The following is a 13,957-nucleotide window of genomic DNA, read 5'->3' on the forward strand; positions in this document are numbered from 1 at the left end:
TATTGCAAACATACCTATGTCTGCACTATGCTCCACTGTGTGGTTCATGTGACATTTTCACAGTTAGTTTCATTTTAAGTCACAATGAAACTAGGTAGAATTATTGCCAGGGGCATTCAAATATTGTTTTCAAAGCTCCAGAAAACACAGGAGACTGTATAACCAGTCTTTGGTTTGTGCATGCATTTTTAGGTTGAAATATCATTATTAAAGTGCTGATTGTGAGAATGATTTTAGAAAATACCAAACAGGAAAGAAAGATGAAGCCTAAATTCCATGTTACAGTGGTATAGTGTGAATAGAGTAGACAAAGCATCTGAATTCAAATAAGGAAGATAGAAATGGAATCTCATGGAGTGGTAAATTTAAATGTGCATCAAAAGAAGAGATGAAAAAAATACGGACTAAAGCCTCCCTAGAAACAGGTGCTGTAAATCATAGAGTCCTTTTGATAGCATCAGTTCAATAACTACAATAACATAAAAGATTATTTTTTAATAACTTGGTCTCCAACTAGGTCAGTACCTCGTAAAATCAAGAGAATGACTGACAGACGCAAATATCTTTCAAAAGAGACAGAGTCCCTTTTTAATAATGCAAGTTTAACTAAATTATAAATAATTTCATGGTCTTTGCCCAGAGAAATCCCATGTCACAGGCCTCACTGATAGTAGTCCATAGGTCAACAGCTGTGATGCCAAAACAGCTGCTCAGATACAAGCCTTCTCTTTCTGTGCGTGCAATTTCCCCTTCATTTTTCCCTCTGTCAGTTTAATTGCTTGGAGACCAGATTCCAGTTCAGATAGACCCTATGGACAAATATAAAGAAGTGATACTATTGGTTTAGGAATTGAAGTCACGGGAACTTCTCACAAGAATTATTCTTGTTTCTTAGGATCACTTTAAAAGTTTATCAAATTGCCTTTAGGCCTTAGGTATGCTTTTAAGAGAAGTACATACAGGTGAAAGGAGCATTAACCTGATATATTGTTCAAGTAAGGTCAGCCACAACCTCTGTACTTGACAAAGAGCAGGGGTTCCTCCATCTAAATAGCATCCTGTTGCCAAAGGGCATTGGGACTCTTTATGCCTTTCATACATTCTCTTCAGTCACTAGGGACCGAATGAGAGGGTTTTCCTCTCAACTCTTCTGTCTTTCTCTACTGTTCTTCTGTACTGTTATTTACTGGCTATACTAAGACTGCCAGTACAGCAGCCTACTATGGCCTTTTCTGCTTTACAAAACCAGCTTCAGAAGAGCTAGCATTCACTCTTCTTCCTCAGTTCATGCTTAAAATGCTGTCAGAGAGGTTCAGTAAGTGGAAGAAAGATATGCCAGCCTTTTCTTTGAGCCTGTTGCCCCATTTAAGGAAAATGAGGATGTGGAAGAGCACCTCCTTATGTACTGTTGCTGGCAACATAGGAACTTCTGTCAGTTCTGATATCCTGCAGTATATTAAACAAAAAAGTAAGATTCTTTCTGGGCACAAGGCTACCAGATGAAGGCATGATAGTACAGATAGCTGACTGTAAGATAATTAATGAGTAGTTTTACATACCCCAAGTATTCTAAAATCTTGAGAATACCTCAAAAAAGTTTTTTTTTTTTTAATGATTTTATTGTGTTTTTTGTTACTTTCTGTTGTTTGTTTGCTAGATGGTCATTTTTATTTTTATTCTCAAAAATATATAGGCTGGAAATTTTTTTAAAGGAAAATCAAGTGAACAGATATATTCACATATTCTGATGATTCTGGCATCAAGATCTACTTGGAGGAATAAAACTCAACAAATCAACCAATCTACAAACCAACCAACCAAATAGAGCAGTACTCTGAGACAACCAAGTTGCTAAGATTGCCAGTCTTAACCGAGCTCTTTCATCTTATCTTTCATCTTATATTTCTGGAACCTCTTCCTAATTTCATGAAAATGTTGCTTAACAATAAAAAAAGAACATCACTTCTTTAGCTAGCCAGTGCTTGCAATAGCATGTCACTGATAAAATCTTTCTTACCGCCATTCCTTTTTTCCCCCTCTCTATAACTGATCTCATGACTTACATATTTACATATTCAGCTCCCCTTCATACGTTTTAATGAAATTAAGCATTTTCAGCTGTAGTTGCCATGCTGAACAGAAACATTTTGCTGCAATGACAGGCTTTGACCCTATTTTTGCTGGAGCCCCTAAGATTAAGGTATCTCTTTTCTATCCTCAGTTGAGATCTGCAATAGGGTGGAACTTCCTCAGCTGGGTTAGTTTATTCAACTATATTTAAACCCTGTTTGTGTTTGTTTGAGAATGTAAATATTATATGGTATACAACTGTTAACTGTTAACACATGCTTAAAGAAATTTAAAAACCAGAGACATTAAAGATCTCAAAAGGATGGCTTGTTCTGAGGGCTTCTGCAGGGTTTCTGCCTTTGTAAAATATGGTCTTGTGGAAATAAATAAAAATAATAGTAATAAAAAAAAAAAAAAAAAAGTAAAAAGCCACCCTGGAAATTTAGTGCTGTTGCCTGGCTTATATAGGAAAAAGATATAGTGAGGTACTATATTCCCCTAGCCAGCACATGTTTCTGAAATGTTTCTAGTGGGTAATAGTTTGTTAGTGGGATGATGTATGTTACCTTGTGGAGGCAACAGTGTACTGTCATTTCTGTGGTTTGTCCAAAGAATTCTTGCCAACCATCCTATTTTTCTGAACAAAACACAGCTACCCATTCCACTCTGACATAGCAGGATATGCTGATATAAATCACATTGTGGTTTCTAAGCTCCGATGAATCTCATAAAATGAGAGGATAGCCTGCTGTAATTAAATTGTGGAGCAATCCCTATAGAAAAACATACTTCCCTTAAGGTATAATATGTTTTTAATAAAAAGGATAGATCTCAATGCAACGTATTCCATTCCAGCTCCCTGATGGTACTTAGGTATGCAAGATGTTAAATCAAACCCTTGCAATAATAAAATTTGAATTATGAGATGCTGTATTTTTTTGATAAGGAACTAATTGTACCATATCATTGACATACTGAAGAAATGTTGCTTAAAGATCATGCTCCAACATCAGTAAGCACTTTCTGAAGTCATGTACTTTCAACTATGAGAAGAGGACTTGTCAATTTTGTTAGGTAGTAATCTTAAAAATGAAACCCAAAAGAAGTCTGTTGGAGTAGCAACTGGAAGTATGTTGGTATTTTCAGTTCCGACTGTTTTACTTAATCATTTTAAATTTCATTATACAGTATACAGAATTACTAAAGATGGCTGATATAATACAGTTCTCATAAAGCAACTCAGCTAATTAAGAGATGTGAAAATTCTACATTCAAACTGCCTAGCCAATATCTATCAGGATCAGAGGACTTCATTTATGAAAAAGAAGCCCTCCAGTGAAGTTTCAGTAGAGGCTGTCTAAGTGGACTGTTTAATTTAATTGTCTCCTTTGGGAGTTCTTCAGTTTTAATAATGAACACTGCTCTACCACCTGGAAATGTGTGTGCATGTTTCTGCACCCACACACGTGAGAAAGCTTCACTTGAAATAATACATTAGACTTGGTTTTGCTCCCTGGAAACAACACATAGAATTATATAGTCAGGCATGGCTTTCCTTTCTTTTATAAAGGCTAAGATAATAGTCACATTTTCAAATGGGAATTTTGTATTTTGGTAGGCACAATTATTTTTTTTTTCTTTCCCAACAAGACAGTAAAGGGTTGATTCATTCTTAATAAATTTTCTGAAATGTAAACTATTCAAGGATACTTTTCTTGTGTGTGAGAGTATGTTTTAAGAGACAGCACTGACTCATTTGTTCTGCAGTTGGCTGGTCAGACTGCCAATTTATTACAAATTGTAAACACAAGATCAAGATGAACCTGTCTATTTGGGGGATGATTTTCAGCTTGGCTAGCCACTTTCTTCTCTCTTTCTTTTTTTTTTTTTTTTTTTTCTTTTTTTTCATGGATGCTCTCCTGAGCAGTTCCAGCTAGCATAGGGAGATGGACACTTAGGAACAAAGAACACTATATTTCTCTCTTTACCATAACTATGTGATGCCCTCCCATTAACATGATGTCAGCAATTCCCCTTTCTACTACAGTTATCTTCGCAAAGTTTGGGTAGGAAGGAACATCTCTGTTATCTGTGTTTTACTGATGAATGCTGAGAACTGGGCTTAGATGTGTGTGCATATCTACATGTGTTTGCTAGGGCTTTCACGTAGAAGTGCAATGGCTAAAGCACTTGAATGGGAAATTCAGCCTGATGAGGCTGAATTATCACTTTTCAGTTCTTCTGGGAGATCTGTAAAGGCAACACTAACAGCTGGGCTGAGACAGGAAAGGGGACTCTATCCCTCTCGGGAGAGGTGACAGTGCAGTGCAGAGTGAAAGATTCAATGTGCTAAGAAAAGATATTAAGAAGAAGGTAACCTAATGTTATAACCAAATGAGGACTAGTCTTCCTCAGAGGTGTGTTTAGGTGTGTGGACCGTGCTCCAGGAACTAACTGCACAGGAATTTTTCAGTTTGAGCATCATGGAGTGAAATTTGTAAGTTGATCTGGTTGCAGTGCTGTGAAGCTGGGATGGCTATACATGACTCTTTTGAAAAAGGTAAAATTAGGGTGAGTAGAATCAAAGCTAAGTCAGGAGTGTGCCACTTAGAAGAAGGACTGCTTGTGACTTAGTTTTCTGACAGCCTTCATCAAGGCAATGATTGAAGAGGAGGGCGCTATTACTTCATCTTTGCTGTTGGTTTGTTCATGTGGTTTTAAACAGGAATCCCTGCAGTCTTAAAGACAGAGCTGCAATGCCATTCAGTGAAGATCAGAAAAGCCTCAAACAGCAAAAGGTCAAACCATATTAGATACTGAACAAATCAAGAAGAATTCAGCAAAACTCCTGAGCAATGGCTTGTGAATATTCATCCCTGCTTTGCCCTTTCCCTCTGGTTTTCCAGCTGACTGGAAAGACTGCTCAAGCACTCCAGGGCTATGTGTGCCACTGTGCAACAGCAGTGTTCATGTACCGATATCCTAGGGACACAGTCCTATTGAGTTTCATAATCTAAAGCAGCAGGCTTTGGGGGTTGAATAAATAGATATGAGACTAGCAAGAAAAACAAAAATGTTGTTGATGACTTGATAACTACCATTGTTTTGGGGGACTTATTGAAGTCAATACCTTACATCATGCCCAGAACACAGACTATGTATGTGACTAGGCTGTTACCTCTTACATGAGAGAGAAGCTGTATTTCAGTGAAGGAATATTGAGTTCAATCTCATCCGACTTTTCACAACATAGTAATAGGCTAAAATAGAATCCTGCCTGTTTGATTATTTGCTTTTGATCTGCTCAGTTTACAATGGGTTGCATTTTCTTTAATTGGGTGGGGACCTAAAGTCGCAGACACATCAGTGTGAGTTCACAAACCCCAGGCATTTAATTTCCACTGATACAGTGTCTATGAAGCTGCAGCATTTTTCATCCTTTTCCTGTACTCGTTTGCAGTAATCTTCTGTGTTGCTAAAGAGCTTTGGAGACTCATTGAATCCATGTCTGCATTTTAATGATAAGTGAAATGATCCTTGACTGCAGTTTGTTAAATACTTTGACAACCTTTTGAACTAAAGGTGCTATAGAAATGTAAGATCATCATGTGGTCTTAGATTCCCAAACATCTCCAAAATATATTTGAATATTGATAAGCCCATGGCATAAAAATGCTGCAGTTGCAACTTCAGAAATTTCTTCTGTTCCAGTTTGCTTAACCAAAACTTGTTTAACATTAAATATTTAATATTTTTCTTTCTTCAGAGTAGCATACTCATTAATAACTTAAAATATAAACTACCATACATTAAACATGCAAATCAGACATTTTATTCAAACTGGGTCCTCATTCTCCTACATATAGTATGATAAGTAACACCTTCTGCAGTGAGTCACAGCACTGTTTCTGTCAAAATTGCTCCCTGAGAAATAAGCAAGGCAGAGGCAGCAGAGTTTGGCTCTGCCTTTGGCCTGTACAGCATACCTTTGGGATTTTGGCCTTTGCTTTCCTGTTAAAATACTCTGACAATAAATTATATTTTATGGTGTCTTCACATGGGGAAAGTGTGATAACTTTTGTTAATGTGCTGTTTTGGCAGCTTGATCCGTGGCACGTGGACCTAATTATTGCCACAGAGTATCTTCTCCATTTTAGGAGCAGTGGAAGCTGAAGACCAGCCAGCCTGGTTTGAGCTATAGATTTGTAACAGAAAGTGAGGCTGGAATATGTAGATGTCTGGGAAAATACTCTGTTTCATTATGCTATTACACTGCTTTCCAGGTATACACGTATAAGGCAAGCTTAGGTCATACAGGGTCCTGTACCTGGGGCACAACAACCCCAAGCAGCGCTACAGGCAGGGAGATGAGTGGTTAGAAAGCTGCCTGGCAAAGAAGGACCTGGAAGTATTGATTGATAGTCAGCTGAATGTGAGCCAGCAGTGTGCTCAGGTGGTCAAGAAGGCCAACAGCATCCTGGCCTGCATAAGAAGCAGTGTGGCCAGAAGGTCTAGGGAAGCAATTGTCCCCCTGTACTCGGCTCTGTTGAGGCTGCACCTCGAGTACTGTGTTCAGTTTTGGGCCCCTCGCTACAAGAAGGACATCGAGGTGCTTGAGCGAGTTCAGAGAAGGGCAACAAAGCTGGTGAGGGGTCTGGAGAACAAGTCCTACGAGGAACGGCTGAGGGAGCTGGGCTTGTTCAGCCTGGAGAAAAGGAGGCTCAGGGGTGACCTTATTGCTCTCTACAGATACCTTAAAGGAGGCTGTAGTGAGGTGGGGATTGGTCTATTCTCCCATGTGCCTGGAGACAGGACAAGGGGGAATGGGCTAAAGTTGCACCAGGGATGTTTTAGGTTGGATATTAGGAAAAACTTCTTTACCAAAAGGGTTGTTAGGCATTGGAATGGCCTGCCTGGGGAAGTGGTTGAATCACCAGCCCTGGAGGTCTTCAAAAGATGTAGATGTAGAGCTTATTGGTATGGTTTAGTGGAGGACTGGTTAGTGTTAGGTCAGAGGCTGGACTAGGTGATCCTGGAGGTCTCTTCCATCCTAGAAGATTCTGTGATATCAACCTCTTGTGGAACTTGGAAGGTTCACAGTGAAATATAAGCAAAAAGCTATAGAGAAAATTATCTCTGGGTGAAGAATTTTTGATGGGTTTTTGAGAAGGGTTCCCAAAGGAATTCTTTATCAATCTGAAGCATTGATAAAGACTACCAAAACTATTGAACTCCTGGGAGGACTGGAGGCTGATGAAAATAGAAATATGTGCTGGGTGATGTTGACTTTGAAATTAGCTACTGTTTTATGTAAACAAGGCAGATCCTGGAAGTAGAAAATAATTGCATACAAGTTTAAATACTTAAATAAAGAATAATTAGTCTTTGTAGGGGAAAAAAGTTTGAAAAGATAATTCATACAGCCTACACACTTGATGTCTTTTTGGCAAGGGAAACTGAGATTTTATATTCTCCTGAAGTGGACAAGCTCTTGTGGTTGGGTTGAGAGCTTTTTTTTTTTTTTTTTTTTTTTTTTTTTTTTTTTTTTTTTTTTTTGTGCTTTAATTTTTTAAATTAATTTAAATTATTTTTTTTAATTTTTATTGTGCTTTAAACCCCATCATAATGCTGAGCTTTCAGATCACATCAGGATTTAACAGGCATGCTGCTACTCTGCCTTCTGCACAGTAGTTCTGCTTGTGTTCATTGCCAGCATGCCAATGGTGAGCATACTGCAATTTCTTGCACTTTTTGTCTCCAAATAAATATATAAATAAAATTCATAGATAAACTTTTTGACTCAAGATGAAAAAAATAATTTTAAGGATTTTTAAACAAGAATTACCTTTGAAAACTAAGGTGGTTTGAAAACTTTGAAAGTATTTTGTTCTGAAAATGAAATGCTTTTGTTATTTGTTTTAGTTGATGCTCTGTGATTTGATAAAATCCTTATTTGCAGAAATTTTTTCAGCAGCCATAGTCAGTGCTGCATCATACCTCCTATTTCAATTTATGTTTAAACTTGTAGGGCCCAGGTTATGAGACTGTGTGATATTTATTAATATAGAAAGGGTCTGAACCCTTCAACTTTCAGAGTGTTTGGCTAAATATCTATACACTGCAGGTTGCGTTTTGTTTTAACTTATTTGTATTGCATCTGAGTATAGAAGCTCTTCAGTGCATTACAGCCATCTGAAAACTGGTGTTTTCTTTAATTCTTTATATGCCTTCCATCCTCACTGATTACCACCTCAGTCAGAATTTATCAGCACCGCTTTGTGCACTGGACTGTATGACCTAAATTTTATGACCTTGCATCCAAAATATAATTCTCTGGTACAAACTCATATTTCTCTGTTGATCTTTTAAAGACACTTTTCTCATTAGCATCACAGAAAAACATGGAAGATAAGTGAAACAATATGCAATTTTGACTTATATTCAAATTCCTTGCTGCAGTGCACTCAACTAACTTTCTATTAAAATTGTATTTTCTTCCCATACCCTTGTTTTTTTTTTCTTTATCAAACAAATAATCTATCAGTGCTAAGGAGTAGTTTATTTTGTCTGCCTTTGACAAAAGTTAGCTACCTGTTAGCTTACCTGTTAGCTACCACCCTTCAATTTGGCCATTTTCCTGTGCCTACTCAGGGAACCACAGTGTTAGCAAAACCCTTCCAGGACATTCAATAAATAAATAAATAAATAAACAGAGAAACTAACAAACAAACAACAAAAAACCGCAACAGCTCAGTTTCCAATGATGTAACGATATCTTTATTTAAAATTGTTATAGGAACAAGAAATTATACGCAATATTGCAATATTAACAAGAAATGACATTTAATAAGAAAATAAATTCCTTGGTATAAAGTCAACTTTTAAACTATAAATTGTTATTCTGGACAAGAAATATCCACTACTTTGAACATCTGTGGTAATAGGAGATCATCAAAGAGAAATAGGAAATGTGGAAAATTAAATCACAAAGCTCTAATGCCATCAAGAAATTTGTGTAGAAATCAAATAAGTCCTTGTGAGTAGCATTTTTTTTTTAATTATTATTTATTTATTTTCTACAATAATTTAGATCTCTTCCTGGCATCTATATATCCATTCTTAGGCAAAGAAAAATATTTGTACATAGCAATCATTTTTTTTTTGATCATGTCATGAGGTTTTCTAAACCGCAATCAATGATGAAAAAATAGGTTTTCTACTCAGTGTATGAGTATGTGTAGGTGGTAATAAAACAAAAAAGGATGAAGGTAATCTAATATATTTTATGGCATGTGCTCATGTAGAGACATTTTTGCTTTTATTTGGTGAATTTACTGATTCTATTTAATGTCAAAATAAGTGACACAGTGCTCTCAGAAACACTGACCAAGGAACAAGGTGTTACTTCCTAGTTTTGTGTTCATCTTTAAGATATTGTCTGACCCTGGAATATAACATAAACTGGATCCAAGTTGTGTTCCCGCTCTATATGCTGTGGTTAACAGGAACCAATCACAGGTGAAATTTTTGTTCTTATTTGTATAAGGAGACCACTCTACTTGTGATGTGGTATATGATATACTACATATTAAGTGAGTGGCTGGTGAAATGATTAATATTAGAGCTACTTGATGGAATGGAGGGAATGCTCTGATAAGGAGGTGTTTAAGAACATGTCATTAAGGGACATGATTTAGTGATGGACTTAGTAGGTCAGGTTGATGGTTGGACTTGATGGTCTTGAAGGTAATTTCCAATCTATGTGATCCTATAAAAATGAGTTATGTTCACACGTTTCTATGTTTTCAGTTATGAAGAACTGGTAGATCTTGAAGTTCTTCACAGGGCAGTGAAGTGCTTTTCTAATCATTAAAAAAGAATAGTTTTGTGGAGCTACAAAATTAGGAAATCCTAAAGCACAGACTATTTTTTTTTTTTTTTTATCCTTCTGTTTGCCACTATTAAAATATATATAGCTTTACCAGTTTCAGAGAAACCCTTTGGTCTTCGTATTATGTGATAGCTTGATTAAGTACTTAACATCCTGCTAAATGCATCGACTCTTGCTGAGTTAGGAAGGGTATACTTGTGGATGTGCTGAACAGGATACCTGTGTCTTTTTTTCCCTTCTTCAAGCAAAGAAGCTCAGTGTTCCAAAAATGTTCTGTCTCTCATAGGTGGCCAAAACTCATTCTGTGTTCTCTGTCAAAAGTGGTCTGGGACACCCCAGTTTCCATCACTTTTCTTTTCTAGATATGACCCTTAAGTATCTCACCATCAGGAAAACCCCAGCAATCTATACATAGCCCCACAGTGACCAAATGCAAAAAGCAGTTCAACTGAAACACATTGAGATCACAATTCAAAAATGTCTTTTCAGTCTTAAGAATGAAAATATCTAATTTTGAAATAATTGCATACTGAAACATTCAAAACACAGATGATAGTGAGACAAAGTGTGGTACTTGCTATAGCAATGTGAGTTATAAAGCCAGCAATACAGTAATGATGCTTCCGAAGAGAAAAATGTGGAATTGTTCTGGAAGGCAGATTGGAGACAGCTGGTGAATCCCAAAGTAGAAAGATAGTGCAAATCCATATAGACAGCACTTTTAATGTTGGTGTAAGGGAAACTGAAATCATCATGTGGCCACATTACAGATTCTACTGCTGTGTTTAGTTATATTTGCACTGCTACCTTCTTCCATTTCAGGAAATTATTCTTTCTCTAGTCAAAATGGTGCAGAATGGCTTACATCCACACTAGTTAAGGATGTCTCAGCACTACTTGGCACTTCATCCAGACCTCCCCTGGACCCTAGCTTTATACTTGTAGTAAAGTTACTTTTTTGGGTGTGGCTTTTTGCCTTATTTAAATATCTGAAGTGGTGTGAAGGCAGATAAGGAAGTACATTTTTGCTAGCATGAGAGCCAAGGGTCTGTATTACATCATTTGGAACACAAAATGAAAATATGTAGAGAGATTTTAAGATGCAGAAGATGCTGTGGTAATATTGTGGGACTATACAAGGTGAAGAGAACTGAAGGGAACCAAACCAACTGTCTTATCCACAGTGCATAAGGGCTATAGTCCCTGAAGTGAAGTACTTGGGAACACTCAGTTTTGGTTTGGTGGATACTGGTTGGTGACTTCAAAAAAAGAACCTAGAATTGAATTAGTTTGTATATAGCTTTGACAAGCAGGGTACTAGGACTTTAGGGATGAACCACAGAGTGAAGCTGATAACAGAGAAGATAGATCCTTTGTTGTGTTTACTTTATGTTCAGTGGTTGAAAGAAAGCATTTGGATGTCTTTACATGAAATTCAGTCTAAGTATTACATTCCCAGGAGGAAACATTTGTAAATGTTTTTATAAGCCTGTGGAGAAATCAAAGGCCAAAGGATATCAGAAGCTTCTGATGTATCTTTTATAACCTCTAGGGCCACAGTGCATTGAGTGACAATAACAAAATATTTCAAAACCAGATAACATCAGATTAAGACTTTGTGTTGCAAAAGAGAGAGTTGAACAAGTCAGATCATTCTGGTAGCTGAATGATCAGAACTTTGTTCATGTGTTGACTAGTGTTGTGTGTCAGTAAGACTTGAAGTAGTATTGTCAGAGCCCATCTGTTACTACAGATAATGTAGTTAACATGCTGACTGCAATTAAAGTAGCAGAGCTGTCCTCTCATGTTAGATGTTTTACATACACTCTAAGTTCAGTCACTGAAAAGGTTTGAAATGTGTACCAGGTGAACAATGTTTGCATCATTTTTTTCCAAGATCTACACTGTAAGTACTGTGCTGGGGAAAAAAAAAAAAAAAAAAAAAAGAAAAAAAAAAGAAAAAAAAAGCAGGTCCTGTTGGCTGTTTCCCAATGTAAATTAATAGCAGATGTTTGAACAAAGTTATGACATGTTATCTAGATAGTTAGAGCAACAATCAGCTGTTAGTGCCACATTATTGTCAAAACAGGTCTGAAGGAATGGATAAGACCCCATGGCTTCTTTGAAGGTGATTTGACAGCGGTTGAAAATGTCATCAAGATCCTAGAGTCTTTGCAAATTGTTACAGTTCTCTGTAGAAAAAAAAAAAAAAAATATGCTCACAGTTTCAGTGATCTGACCGTGTTATGAAATGATGCATGTCATTGAAAGTTGCCAAGCCTTGTTTGGCAGCTCTTTGGCAATAACAGTTAAAACTTTTTCAGTGGTTAAACATCCAGATTTAGCTACAAACAAGATGTCAGGTTTTATTGTTTTATTTATGGAGGTAGGGGTGGGGTGAAAAGGAATGTCAGGGTGGTGAAGGGGAGGAAAAGATGTTCGTTTTCTGCAGGGAGTCTGCAAGGAGCTGTGCAGTGGGTTCCAGATATAAGATATGTTCCCATAGTGAACTAGGATTTATGATAGATTCTGTAATTCTAGATCTATGGTATTGCATAGACAGAGATGCACAAGTAAGGGGTAACTGTGCTTCTGATAAACCTTTAGAAGGTAAATCCTTGTAATTTACCCCCTGCCTGTGAAGTACTCAAGTGCAAAGATTCCAAAATGTGTGCTTGGGAAGATATTAGTGGGTGTTCTGGTACAAGTCAAGAGGGTATTAAATACGCTCATGTATGAGATTACCAGCTGAAAATTGAAGACAGTAAGATGTGATTCCCCCATGTGGTTGAATCTGTGCAAAACCAGGTATTCATTACTGTCAGCACTAGCAAAGGAATACGTGACATGTTCCAGCAATTTCAAGTAGTTAGTGACAGAATCTGCTCAGCTGCAGGTGATATTATCAGTGTTCAGAAGTCTGCTTCTCTGGGGAGTACGTCAATCAACTCATTATCATTAAAAAAAGAAGCAGAGAGAAAAGTTTAAAGCATGTATTCTGCTACCCTGAATTTATGGTGTTTTTGACATATTCCTCATTCATTAGAAATGATTGATCTGCTTTTGTTAAAGCTGATTTAATTTTGAAACTGTGGCAAATATCTTGCTTTCCTTAGCAGTACATACCTTAAACATGCAGTATGTATAATGTTGCAGAGAAGGCTTTTCTCATTCCTCTTTACTAATTACCTTAAATAAACTGCCAAATTCACAAGTTTAGCTAGATTGTGACTATTTTAAAAAACAAGTTATCCAAAGCAAAGTTAAGAGCTGTGGTAATTGGTAGAAAATGTCATTAAAGGAAAGAACAACTGATGATTCCCAAAAGGAAGAAAGAAAAATGGTATATACAAGTGTATGTGTATGTTTCATGAAAGCTTGCTTGACAAACTTTCAAGATGAGCTATAAATCCACAAGATTAGGATACTTTAAAATGTGATATTTAAAAAAGAGAGTTACAATGTTAAATATACGACAGCACTCGTATCTCTAGAATTCATTTCTCAGTCATAGTATGCAACATACATTAGATTTCATGATTACTTAAAAAAACACTTTGTGGCTTATACTTTGCAGACATAGCACTTAAGATATGCTGTCATTCATATATTATAGTGTGCAAGCTAAGAATCACATAAAAATCGTACATCTATTGCATAGAAAATCATCCAGGAAGCTTAACAGTAAGGATCATGTTAAGATGTCAAAGGGAGCTGTGTTCAAGGATCCTTTGCAGTTTTTTTTTTTTTTTTTCCAACTTTACATAATAGACATACGATGGTCATTGGCCTTAATCTTTCCATACCTCACTTCTTAGGGGATGGAAATAGCGCTAAAACAAAATGAGAAGTAGTAACAGCTGTATGAGCACAGATTATCCAAGTCTTAAGCAAAGATGATGTGCATCTGCTAGATTAACATCCTTGATGAGGGACAGTAGGTACTACACAGGCTTTTAATTAACATCTCCAGACACTTGTTAAAACATTGTTGAT

The 13,957-nt window shown here is 36.7% G+C and overlaps 1 long non-coding RNA gene across 4 annotated transcripts in view; it reads left to right on the top strand.

The window, feature by feature from the left end:
• The window catches only part of LOC311441129, a 145,713-nt gene that overhangs the window by 75,401 nt on the left and 56,355 nt on the right, over positions 1–13,957 (top strand). The window lies entirely within an intron of this gene.

This window comes from Aythya ferina (genome assembly GCF_964211825.1).
Source record: "Aythya ferina genome assembly, chromosome: 1".
Lineage (NCBI taxonomy): Eukaryota > Metazoa > Chordata > Aves > Anseriformes > Anatidae > Aythya > Aythya ferina.